The following is a 13219-nucleotide window of genomic DNA, read 5'->3' on the forward strand; positions in this document are numbered from 1 at the left end:
GGCTCCATGCACCGGGAGCCCGACGTGGGATTCGATCCCGGGTCTCCAGGATCGCGCCCTGGGCCAAAGGCAGGCGCCAAACCGCTGCGCCACCCAGGGATCCCTCTAACTTTCCTTTTTGATAGGGTCTTTTAAAAAAAATATTTCAAATGTTTATTTGAATTCCAACAGTACACATTCCAACAGAGCTTATAATTTGATAGCATATTTATACACTACACACACCTTTATTGATTTCCTATTGTTCTGTGGTCTACTCTAAATACTAAAACAAAACAAAACAATAAATAAATAAATAAATACTAAAACAATATTGATTTGTTATAAATGCAGATGCATATTGAAGCTGCCAAGATGGTGTCTTTCACTGAAGAGGAATTTATGAAGGTACTTGAATGGGGAAATTCATAAATGATCTACTTTATAATTGAAGTATACAGACTAATGTTTGTATAACTATGTGACCCATATACATTTTATTTAAAGTTATAATGATTTATTTTTATTCTTTACAAGTAATAAAGATAATTGGTGAAAAGCAAATGAAATCTAAGCAACTCCAGAGAATTTCCTGTTTAAATTTAGGGGATACAGAATTGACATGTAATTATTAAAGGAAATATTTTGTAAAATAATAGGAATTTAACTTTTGATTCTTTCTTGTGACCCACTTGCTCTCTTATGTTTTAGAGATTCAGCTTTAGTTCATAAATGATAGTTTGTGTGATAGAAATTCTGTTAAGTTCTTATTGACAATAAAACACTTTGAAATTCCTCAGTCTTAATTATTCCCTTCCCTTATAGTATAAAGAAAAAGAGGGCAGCCCCGGTGGCGCAGCGGTTTGGCGCCGCCTGCAGCCTGGGGTGTGATCCTGGAGACCAGGGATCGAGTCCCACATCAGGCTCCCTGCGTGTCGCCTGCTTCTCCCTCTGTCTGTGTCTCTGCCCCTCTCTCTCTGTGTCTATAAATAAATAAAATCTTAAAAAAAAAAAAGAAAAAGAAAAAGATACTTTGGCCAAATCTGGGAAGTAAAGTTCCTAAAACACAAATACCTATGGAACTGTAGTCTGAATGGAGATGCAGAAAAAGCTCTAAGCGGTAGGAGTAAAATGGAGAAATTAGTCTCTTGGGTTTGGCCTGTAATGTATTTTTATATATGGAGTGTTGTGACATGGTATGCAACTCAGATCTTCAAATTATCAGTACAAGAACAAGAATTTGACTAAAAGCAATTTTGCAGCTAAAAAAAATATTCTGTAATTTTTAAAATCAGAAAACAAATATTTTCTTTTTTTTTTTAAGATTTTATTTATTTATTCACGAGAGACACAGAGAGAGAGAGGCAGAGACACAGGCAGAGGGAGAAGCAGGCTCCATGCAGGGAGCCAGACGTGGGACTCGATCCTGGCTCTCCAGAATCATACCCTGGGCCGAAGGCAGGTACCAAACCACTGAGCCACCCAGGATACCCCAAATATTTTCTTATAATTGTTTACAAATGATGAATTACCAGACATGCTTTTAGAAAATCCAAATAGATTACATTTCAGGGATAGTGAATCCATAAAACGAAAGTTATAGTGACATCTAGTGGTGAAAACAATCCATGTTTTGCCACATCTTTGATGGTATCACTTTCCTTCACAAATTTCATTCCTTTTCCTAAATTCTTCACCAAACATATCAATATCATCCTCTTTTTATTTTTTTAAATTTTATTTATTTATTCATGAGAGACACACAGAGAGATAGAGAGGCAGAGACACAGGTAGAGGGAGAAGCAGGCTCCATGCAGGGAGCCTGACATGGGACTCGATCCTGGAACCCCAGGATCACGCCCTGGGCCGAAGGCAGATCCAAACCGCTGAGCCACCCAGGGATCCCCTATCCTCTTTTTAGAATACTCCTGTAGGGAGATATCCTATTGATTTCGTAGCATGTTCTCTAAGAAGTTTTAGTCTTTCTTCAATAATTCCATCAATGTGTCCTTGTCTTCTTTGCTACAACTGCCATTCTTCCAGTTCACATTATCTGTTAGGAACTGGTTGCGACGCTCTTCAGTGAGTTTTCCCATAGCCCTCCTGTATTCTAGTTGCTTCGTTCTTTGTTTCTGAGCATTCATCAGTTCTATCCGATCATCCTCAGCAAGATTAGCAAGCATAGCCTTTCAAAAGGCTTCCTCAAAAAACAAAAAAACAAAAAACAAAAAAAACCCAACAACAACAAAAAAAAAACAAAAGGCTTCCTCTTCCTCTTTGGCAGCCTGGAGTACTAGTTCCTTCATGGCCATTTATTCTATAAAATTTTGCTTCAACTCCTTTTGCTTTTTCTCAATTTCTCTTCTGCTTCTTTTTTAAGTTTCATCTTATGTATTTCAGCTTGTTTTTCCTGGTATAATTCTTGTCTCACTTGTTCCAGATCTTCACATTGCCACAGCATTTCTTCCAATTTTTGAGTCAGTGTATTCTGAAGCTGTAGCCTTTTTTCCTCATTTTCTTGAACTTTTGCCATCTGATCTTCTTCTCTTTGTTGCTGCATGTTGGCAAATTCAATGATTTTTCTGTTTTCTTCTTCCATCTCCTCACACTTCTTCGTTCTCTTCTTTCTGAAACTCTTCTATATATCTTCGAGTTACATTCATTTTTTTCTAACTTTTTAAAAAAATTTTATTTATTTATGATAGTCACAGAGAGAGAGAGAGAGAGACAGAGAGAGAGGCAGAGACATAGGCAGAGGGAGAAGCAGGCTCCATGCACTGGGAGCCCTACGTGGGATTCGATCTCGGGTCTCCAGGATCGCGCCCTGGGCCAAAGGCAGGCGCCAAACTGCTGCGCCACCCAGGGATCCCCTTTTTCTAACTTTTGTTGTCTTTCCAATTGATCTTCTTCATAGATTTTCCAAACAATCACATCAATCATGAGTTTCTCTTTCAGGAACTGCTCATACCCTTCCTCCTTTTTCTTGTTCTTCAAGTTGTTTCTCTAAGTCCAGATAATACCGTACTTTTACCTTATTTCATTTGTCCTCTACAGCAGTCTCATCTTTCTTTATTGCTCTCTCATGTTCTTCCATCCTGGTTTTGGCTATTTCAGCATCACATTTTATTTGCTTGTATTTAATGGCCTCCTCTGCAATCTGGGCTGCCCTTTCTTTATTCATGTAAACTGCTTTTAATTTCTTCTCCAATTCTCTGAGCTCAATACTGTTTTCTCTTACTTATTGCCTCATCTTTTTATCCTTTAGAGTTTCATGTTTTAGTTTTGCGAATTCTTTAGGCAATGTTTCTTTTTTCAAGCTGGAGTTCCCTCAATATTTTGTTTTCTTCTGCCTTTTGAATGGCTTCTTCCATATCCAACTCAAATTGTTCATTCTGTAATAATCCGAGGAGTCTCTTGTGCTCCACGTGGTCATCATTTTCATTCTGCACCACCCAGTCCCTGATATTATTCTGTATCTTTCTTAGTGATTGGACATGCAGTTGTTCACAGTAATTTATATATACTGATTTCTGATGCCTTTCACTGAAGCTCAAAGTTTGCCTTCTGGAAGCCATCTTGGCAGAGGGAAATCCCCCTGTTGGACTCTGGTGGCCACCACTTCCCACTGTAAAAGCAGTGGCGGGCATCCTTTTTGATAGGGTCTTTGGTTTGGGATCAGAGAAACACTGGCCTCATAAGAAGTTTGGAAGTTTTCTTTCCATTTCTATCTTTTGAAACAGCTTCTGTAGAATAGGTATTAGTTGTTCTTTAAATGTTTGGTAGAATTCCCCTGGGAAGCCATCTGGCCTGGACTTGTTTCTTGGGAGTTTTTGATGACTGATTCAATTTCCTTGGGTTATTGGTCTGTTCAGGTTGTCTATTTCTTCCTGTTTCAGTTTTGGTAATTTGTAGGTTTCCAGGAATGCATCCATTTCTTCCATTCCTGCCTAATTTTGGCATATAGCTGCTGCTAATACCTTTTTAAAAAGATTTTATTTATATATGGTGGGGGGGGGCAGCAGAGACATAGGCAGAGGGAGAAGCAGGCTCCATGTAGGAGCCTGATATGGGACTCCATCCTGGGACTCCAGGATCATGCCCTGGGCTGAAGGCAGGCGCTAAACCGCTGAGCCATCCAGGGATCCCTCATAATATGTTTTCAAAATCATTTGTATTTCCTTGGTGTTGGTTGTGATCTCTCCTCTTTCATTCATGATTTTACTAATTTGAGTCTTTTTTTCTTTTTTTTAAAATAAGTCTGGCTAGGGGCTTCTCTATCTAATTAATTCTTCCAACGAACCAGCTCCTACTTTCATTGATCTATTCTGCTGTTTTTCTGGTCTCTATTTCATCAAGTTCTGCTCTAATCATTACCTCTCTTCTTCTGCTTGGTTGAGGCTTTGCTGTTCTTTCTCTAGTTCCTTAGGTATAAGGTTAGCTTATGTATTTGAGATTTTTCTAATTTTTGAGAGAGGCTGGTATTGAAATATACACCTTTGCTGTATCCCATATTCCAATATATGTTTTCATTTTCATTACTTTCCATGAATTTTTAAAATTCTTCTTTAATTTCCTGGTTGACCTGTTCATCTTTTAGTAGGATGCTTTTTAACCTCCACGTGTTTGAGTTTCTTCCAAATTTCTTCTTGTGATTGGGTACTAGTTTCAAAGCATTGTGGTCTGAAAATATGCAGGAGATAATCTCAGTCTTTTGTTACTGGTTGAGACCTGATTTGTGACTTAGTATGTGGTCTGTTCTAGAGAAAGTTCCATGTGCAGTTGAGAATAATGTGTATTCTGCTGCATTAGGATGGAATGTTCTGTATATATCTGTGAAGTCCATTTGGTCCAATGTGTCATTCAAAGCCCTGTTTCTTTGTTGATCTTCTGTTTAGAACATCTGTCCATTTCTGTGAGTGGGTGTTGAAGTCCCTTACTATTAATGTATTATTATCTATGTGTTTCTTTACTTTCGTTATTAATTGGCTGATATGATTGGCTGCTCCCGCAGTAGGGGCATAAATACTTATATTAGATCTTCTTGTTGGATAGATCCTTTAGTATGGATATAGTGTCCCTCTTCATCTCTTACTACAGTCTTTGATTTAAAAATGAATTTATCTGATATGAGGGTTATTACCCCAGCCTTCTTTTGAGGTCCATTTGCATGGAAAGTGGCTTTCCACCTCCTCATTTTCAGTCTGAAGGTGTTCTTTAGGTCTAAAATGAGTCTCTTGAGATAGTATATAGATGAGTCTTGCTTTTTTATCCAGTCTGGTATCCTGTGTCTTTTGACTGAAGCATTTAGCCCATTCACATTCAGAGTGGCTTTTGAAAGATATGTATCTAATGCCATTGTATTATCTGTACAGTCCCTGTTTCTGCAGATTGTCTCTGTTTCTTTGGACTCCCTTTTCACTTACAGGATCCCCCTTAGTATTTCTTACAGGGCTGGCTTGGTGGTCATATATTCTTTGTTTCCATCTGTCCTGGAAGCTCTTTATCTCTCCTTCCATTAGGAATGACAGCCTTACTGGATAAAGTATCTTTGGCTCCATGTTTTTCTCATTTAGTGCCCTGGATATATCATGCCAGTCCTTTCTCGCCTGCCAGGTCTCTGAGGATAGGTCTTCTGTCATTCTAATATTTCTCCCCCTGTATATTAGGAATCTCTTGTCTTGAGTTACTTTCAGGATTTTCTCTTTATCTGAAATTTGCAGGCTTCACTATTATATGTCAGGATGTTGATCAATTTCTTGTTGGTTTTGGGAAATGTCCTCTCTAGCTCTTGGAAATGAATGCTTGTTTCCTTCTCCAGATTGGGGAAGTTCTCATCTGTAATTTGTTCAAATACACCTTCCGGTTCCCTCTCTCCATGCCCTCAGGAATTCCAATAATATGGATTTTTTTTTTTTTTTCAAACTAACACATCTCTTGGAGCCTCTCTTCATGGGTACTTAGTTATTTTTCTCATTTTCCTTCTTTTTCATCAACTTGTCTTCTAAGTCACTTACTCTCTCTTTTGCCTCATTTACCCTAGCTGTTTGAGCATCCAGTTTAGACTGCATCTGTTTTTTCTTTTTTTAATTTTGACTTGATTAGATCTCATTTCTGCACTAAGAGATTCTCTAGTCTTTTATGCTTTTTTTCAGGCCCAACTGGTAACTTTATCATTGTAATCCTGATTCCATCTCCAAAATTTGATGAAGAGATAAGGGACCAGAAAATATAAGAAAAAATACAAGTAAAGAGAGAAATTAAAAAGGGAGCAAAGGGTGGGGGAGAGACTATAATGTCACAGAGTGGACCAAAATAGTGACCCCCTTGTTTCTGAGTGTATTTTAGCCCGTGTATTAGAATGTACTAAATTCCAATTTTTTTAAAAAAGATTTTATTTCTTCATGAGAGACAGAGAGAGAGAGAGAGAGAGAGAGAGGGAGAGAGAGAGGCAGAGACACAGGCAGAGGGAGAAGCAGGCTTTATATAGGGAGCCTGATGTAGGACTCGATCCCGGGACCACAGGATAAGGTCCTGAGGTGAAGGCAGACGCTCAACCGCTAAGCCACCCACGCGTCCCTAAATTCCAAAATTATAAAAAAAAGCAAAACTTATATAGAGAGACAACACAAAAAAGAAAAAAAATGGGAAGTAGTGGAGAGAGAGAATATAATCTCACAGAATGGACCAAAACTGTGATCTACTTGGTTCTGAGTATATTTTGGTCTGTCTGTTAAAGGGTACTAAATTCCAAAATTATAAAAACAAAAAGAAGACATATATATACAAAATTAAAGTGAATATGGTGAAAAGTAGCCAGAAATGAAGAATGTATGTATAACATGTAATTGTGAAATATGAAAGTTAAAAAAGAGAACTTAAAAACGAAGAGTTGATAATATATTAAACTGAGATGAGAGAAAAGAAAGCATATTGGAAAATCTTAACCTGAAATATAAACACATCATAAGACAGAAACCTTGATTTCTACATACTAGTTCCCCTCAGTCCTGGAGTTTTCCAGTGCTGACTGGTCAGTAAACGTGCTGCTTCCCTGTTCTTCCAGCTGGTCTTCTAGGGGAATCAGCGGGCGCTGATTCTCAGTTCTGTACCTGGGGGGAGATGCTCTGCCTCTTGCCAGGTGGCCAGGCTCAGTGCTTGCAGTTTGCTGCTGAGCTCTTTGTTCCCTGGAGGCTTTTGGGCCTCTTTTAGGAGTGAAAAAAAAAAAAGAAAAAAAAAGGGGCTGCACGTGCCAAACTGCAGACTCCTCTCTTGTCCGGGGTGGGGGCGGCCAGAGGGGGTGGGGAGGCAGCAGGGGGACACTGCTTTGTGCAAACCAGGGGGCAGGGCTTTTGCCCGCGTGTATGCACACCTGTTCGCCCCTCCCAGAGAAAGTGGAGGGGCGCCCTGTTTCTGTCCGTCGAGGAGCGTTCCCGGTGGTCTCAGGTGCCCCTTTCCCAGCGACCCCCGGGGGCCGCCGCTGTTGGTGGCCTGTGGCGGAGCGGGTGGAGTCGGTAGGGGAGTCCGTGGTTCCCTCCCCACCCCCTCGGTGGCCGGGTCTCGCACGTGCCTCCCCCGCCGGCCAGCAGGGGGGAGGCGCCCGTCCGGTCCCCAGGCGGGGGGAAGCAGGGTCCTGCGTACGGTCGCTGCGCTGCATGCTTCGGGGGTGGCGCCCGGCGCGGGCGCTCGGCCTGGGGCTGGGACGGGGGAGGGGGAGGGCCGGTGGGCCTTGGCCGACAGGATCGTGGGTGTCGCGGGGGGGGGGGTGGTGGCCGCACGGACCCCTTCCCAGAGGGAACGTGAGGCCGGAGGGCGGCCAGCGCGCGCACCTCCCGGGACGGCGGCCAGCGGCACGGTCCTTCCCCTTCCGGGCGGGCCTCGCGGTGGGGAGCTGGGCGGGCGCTCGCCCCTGCCCCTTGGACAAATCCCGAGGGGTTGGGGGCAAGTCTCGCCAGATCGCACAGTAAACGTCACGGGAACTCAGCAGGCGTGGAAGTCTGAAGCCTGGGCGCCTGTGCCGCGACATAGGAGCGCTGGGCCGATCTTGTCTGGGGAGGTCCGGATCGCCTGGGGTTCCGTAAGCCCATAAGGGCCCTTCCGATCTGGGGGTGCACAAAGCACTGAAATCGCGATGTTGGGGCATCTGGGTCCCTTCCTGACACTCCAGGAGGGCATTAGGTCCTGAGAGGGGCAGTGAGCCTGCCTAAGAGCTGGCTCGTCTACACAGAAGGGCTCCCGCGGGCATTCCCCGGCTTCCAATCTCTCAGGACCGTCCGTGTGAGTTGCCGCAGGCAGGAGCAAAGCTGTCACCGGGCTTTGCCAGATCGCACGAGATTTGGCAAATCCCGAGTGATCTCAGTCCACATCTCATGAGATCTCATCAAAATCTCCGAGATCTTGGGCCCAGCCAGGGAGCTCCGGCGGAACGGTGAGGTGTCTTGCCGAAGCTGCCTGCCCTTGAGCGGACGGCCGCTCCCCAGCAGAGTCTGCTCTGGGCTCCTTACACACGTGATGACGCGCAGCGGGACTGGGCGCAACCTGCACCATTTCTGATTTCAGAAGTGCTCCCAGACACGATGTGCCAGAAGACACGGTATCTCACACGCCAGTCCCTGTGGGCCCAACAGGACAGCCGTGAATTCAGGATGGATGATCCCCGTGGCCTCTTATGCAAAAGACACCAGAGGGGCTAGAACCTGGAGGGCAAGAGAAGGAAGCCATGCGGCCCAGGAGGCCACGTCAGCACCTCGGCGGGCTCCCGGCGGCTTGGCCGGTCTTCACCATGTGAAGGCTATCTGTGCCTCACAACATACCAGCAAAGAAAAAAAAAAAAAAAAAAGAGAGAGAAGTGACCTCTTTCCTTGCCGGATGTCATGTAAACTGATGGCAAGTCTCAGGAATTCTCTGGCTGCCTTTCAGGAATCCACCGACCAAATCTCACAAGAACTCTAGCCAAATCTCATGAGATCCAAGTTCACTCCTTGGACCTGGGCCCAAATCCCCGAGAGGTTGGGCAAATCTTGCAGATCTCATACTAAATCTCACAACGCGACCTGCAGGAAGTCACAAGGAGTCTCATCCCAAACATACTGGTGTTTTAGCCATTGGGTGAGGTGCTGTAAAAAGGGAGCAGTGCATGCAGGACAAATGGGCTCCATGGCTCTTTTTCCCAGGAAAATGGAGGTGATAGAAGGGAAGGAGGAAAAGGGAAATGCCATAAACCCCAGAGCAGGATATGTGACCACATAGGCAGGCTCTCCCTGGGGGTTACCGTCTCTCACACCCTCAAGACCGCCTGTGTTTGTCTTGCAAGCCCCCGAAAAACAAAGAGAAGCCACCTCATTCCTGAACCAGATCTCACATCCATTGGCCTATCTCACCAATTCTCTGGCTCCCTCTCAGGAATCCTCAGACCAAATCTATCAAGAATCTGGATAAACCTTGGCAACCACAAAGCCCACTCACAGGAACTAGGCCCCAGGCCCCTGAGGGGTGGGGCCAAATACCGCCAGACCTAGATGGAAACATGGAGAGCACTGGAGCACAAGGGGACCTTGGCAAGTCTGGATACTCCTGAGCCTTGATACCTGTGAGGCCTCAGAGCTAGTGCCCTGACATTTCCATTTGGCAAGGCTGGGAACACCTGGCAGGCTGCTAAGGTCACAGAGGCCATTCTGATGTGGGAGTCCAATGGGAGCCCTGAAACGGGGAAGAAGGGATCCCCAGGCCCTACCTTCAGTATGTGAGAGGCAGTCCACCCAGGAGGGCATTAGGTACAGGAAGAGGCAAGAGGAAAAAGAAAAAGAAAAAAAAAAAAAAAAAAAGAAGCTGCCGCCTTGTTCCTGAGCTGGATCTCCTGTCCTCTTGGGGCTGATCTTGCCAATTCTCTGGCTTCCTCTCAGGAATCCTTGGACCAAATCTGAGAATCTGGACAAACCTTGGGATGGCAAAGCCCACTTGTGGGAACTGGGCCCCAGTCCCGAGAGGTGGGGTCCAATCTCGTCAGATCTAGAAGGAAATCTCATGAAATCTGGAGAGAAATGTCAGGGGACCAGCCAAAAATGCTGTTTCCCAGGATTATTCCCCAGCTCCCCAAGGTGCCTCTGTTTTAGAGATCTTGATTAACTGATCATTTGGGCCACTTGTTTTTTCTCTTCCCCTTTTAAATTCTTGCTTTTAACTCCACCAATAAAGAGTGAGCCCAGCTAGATCTTGGATCTTCTCCCTTTAATAAAAGCAGAACCCCAGGCCTGGGTGTTCTCTCTCACTGTAAGCTTGCTGGGTTACAGCTGTGCCATGCAATTTCCATGTCCTGTAAAAATAATAAACCTTTTTTTGTTGTCGTTCCCATTTCGTGATTATTCTTGCTCAAGAGGATCTTGCAATCATAAGAACCACAGGGTTGGTTCTGCCACAACATCAGTTATTGATAGGCTGAGACCACACAACAGCAGGGCTGGGACGAAGGCAGGTCTCTCCCAGGCATGAACAGAGTAAAGCCATGGCTTGCTAAGCCAGAGCAGGTTGACCTTTTTTAGAAAATCCTGGTGTTTGACTTATAATGCCTAAGCAAGTCAACTCACATTATTCACCTTAACTTTTCACCTTGCTCTAAATCTCCAAATCCCAAATCAAAGCATGGGCCCGAAGTCTACAAAAACAGTCCTTCTATGCAAACCTCCCAGGGAAGAATCCTTTGTTAGACGTATGTGAGCAGGTGTATAGGTTAACCAACATACTAGTTGGGGCAGATGTAAAAATTCTAGCTCTGCCACTCACTTGCTCTAATTCCTGCTACTGAACTCAAAGGACTTGTTCACTTGCTACGTAGAAAGACAACGAACTGTATAAAACTAAGTCCGTTCCAGTGCAAAGTGCAGTGGAGCTCAGGAAGGCATGGCCGACATAACCTCTGGGGCCAACCTACCTTCGAAGACCAAGGAAGTCCCCTGGAGAGAAACTATAAGCAACCAGAAGAGGCCCTGAGCATGTTCCTAGCGCTGGCGGTGGCTGGCTGCTGCCCACTGTGCCTTGTCCCCCAGGGAACTAGAGCCGGCTGTCCACCCCGCCAGCCTACAGGGTATCACCCCAGCAAAGCTCTCCCCGCTGGTCTCTTCCTTCCTGCTCTCTTGTCCAGTCTGCGCGCACACGCTCATCTGCATGTAAAGCTCTTTGCTTTCTCTAAAACAAAAACCTCCTTGACTCCATATCTTTGTCCCTTCTCCCCTCCACAGTACACATCACTGAAAGAATTATCCATACTGTTTTAACCTCCTTTCCTCCCCTTTTCCCTGAAACGATGCCAGGCAGGTGTTCTTTGGCACCACTCAAAAAAAATGCTGCTCTACCCACCAATGACCTTGCTAGGACAGGGATGCTTCTGATGTCTCCTCCCATGTGATGTGGGCTCCACTACTGGAACCTTCCTGCTTCCACAGCCCCTCACAGACCCCCAGGAGAGAAGCGATCATTGCGAGTTTGGAAGGCATGACAGCCTGGCCACTTCCTCCCCTCTAAGACTCTCCAGCCTTCCGGGAACAGTCTGTTCCTCTCTACTTTTGCTCCTTGGAGGTGGCCAATGACAGCAGCACTGATGTCCCTTGGAAGCTGACAGGAAATGGGTAATTTTGGGCAGCACCCCAGACTGCTGGGCCAGAATCTGTTCGGTAAAAACGCAGGGGTGTCTGGTGCCTCCACACTCTAATCCTCACATTCTCTAATTGAACCTTTAGTAGTGATCAAGGAGATTACTTTGATCTGCCATGTACCTATTGTTTCTCAGCTGGCTCTGAAACTGGGAAAAATGGATGGTATCCTCTGGCCCTTCCAACCTCCCAGACCTCCCTGTTGCTCAAAGCTGTGGGCGCTGCTTGGTTCTGACCTTAAACTGTGAGCTGCTCTGGACACCGTCCTCACTGCCTTCATCTTCAAACATATCCTCAACTTGGCTGCTAAGCATCCCCCTCTCTCCATGGCCCCTCCTGGCTTGTCCTGGTGGCAGTGTTCCAGGAGCTGAGCCTTGGCTCTCACTGGCCACTCATTTCTGGGCCTCCTTGTCTCCTGTCACCCTCATGCTGACAACTCCCAAAGGTACGTCTCCAGCCCCATCTCTCCCCTTGAATCCAGCTGAGTGGCTGTGCTGTCAGGTGGAAACAGGGTCTCCAAGTGAACGTGACCAGGACCAAATCCTTCACTGAGCACCGCCCCCCCTCTGCTCTCCTAATCTTTTCCATCTAAGCAATTGCAATGCATTCTTTGTGTTCAGGCACACATCCCAAGTTACCTTTCTCCCCAAGCACATGCAGTGGCTTAGCAAAACTGTTAGTTCTGACGTTAGAATATCCTGAATCTAACCACATTTCCCACCTTTGCTGCTCCCACCTGGGTTGCAACAGCCATCCTCCCCTGGGGACACTGGGCAACAATTTCCTATTTTGCCTCCCTTCCTCCACTAGTCCCCCATCCACACCCCCACAGGCTGTTTTCCACTCAGCTCTTGGAATGATCTTTTGAAAACACAAATAGAACCATGTTGACTCCTCTCCCCCAAACTCTCCACTGGCTTCCTATTTCAAACTAATAAAATTAGGGTTACCTAAGCCTTAAGCCACCTGGTCCTTGGTTACTTGCTGCTGCCAAGACTCTAGGGCTCTCCCCGTTACCCAGACCAGCCGCCTCCCTGCTATCTCTGGAACCTACAGAGGACACTGCTGCCCCAAGGGCTTAGCTTCTCTATCTGGAGACCTCCTTGCCAATGGCTTTGCATGCATATGTGTCCCTTCATTCAAGTGTCTGCTCAAAAGTCCTCTGCTAACACAGGCCTTCCCTGATGACAAGGCCTAAAAGGATGCCTCCCTCCATCCTTTCTCACCTTCCACTCAGCTGTTATTTACTCTGTGGCCACTCGACGTTACACATTTCGCATTTGTGTCACGGAGGTCTTTCCCCACGGGGACAGGAATGCCGGGGCGTGTTCTTGTTTGCTGCTGAGTTATCACATCCCGGGTGCGGCCATGTGGTGGGCACGCAGATGTGCGCTGACTCCATCACTGCCCTTTGAATGCTGAATGCTGCTTCTCCCCTCTTCTTCAGTCTCTCCCCAAACAATCAGGACAGTGGTCCCTGCTCATGCTCTGCTCAAAATGGGAACTTGTTAAATTAAGCCAACAGGGTGAGTGCTTCAACTTCTCCACCTAGAAAAACTACACCACTGCTGGAGAATCACTGGTAGGTGTGTAAGAAG

General features: G+C 45.6%; 1 pseudogene; it reads right to left on the bottom strand.

The window, feature by feature from the left end:
- Nucleotides 1–1290: 1290 nt before the first annotated feature.
- On the bottom strand, nucleotides 1291–7679 carry LOC144304380 (meiosis-specific nuclear structural protein 1-like; annotated as a pseudogene).
- Between the last annotated feature and the right edge of the window lie 5540 nt (nucleotides 7680–13219).

Source organism: Canis aureus, chromosome 3, assembly GCF_053574225.1.
Source record: "Canis aureus isolate CA01 chromosome 3, VMU_Caureus_v.1.0, whole genome shotgun sequence".
Lineage (NCBI taxonomy): Eukaryota > Metazoa > Chordata > Mammalia > Carnivora > Canidae > Canis > Canis aureus.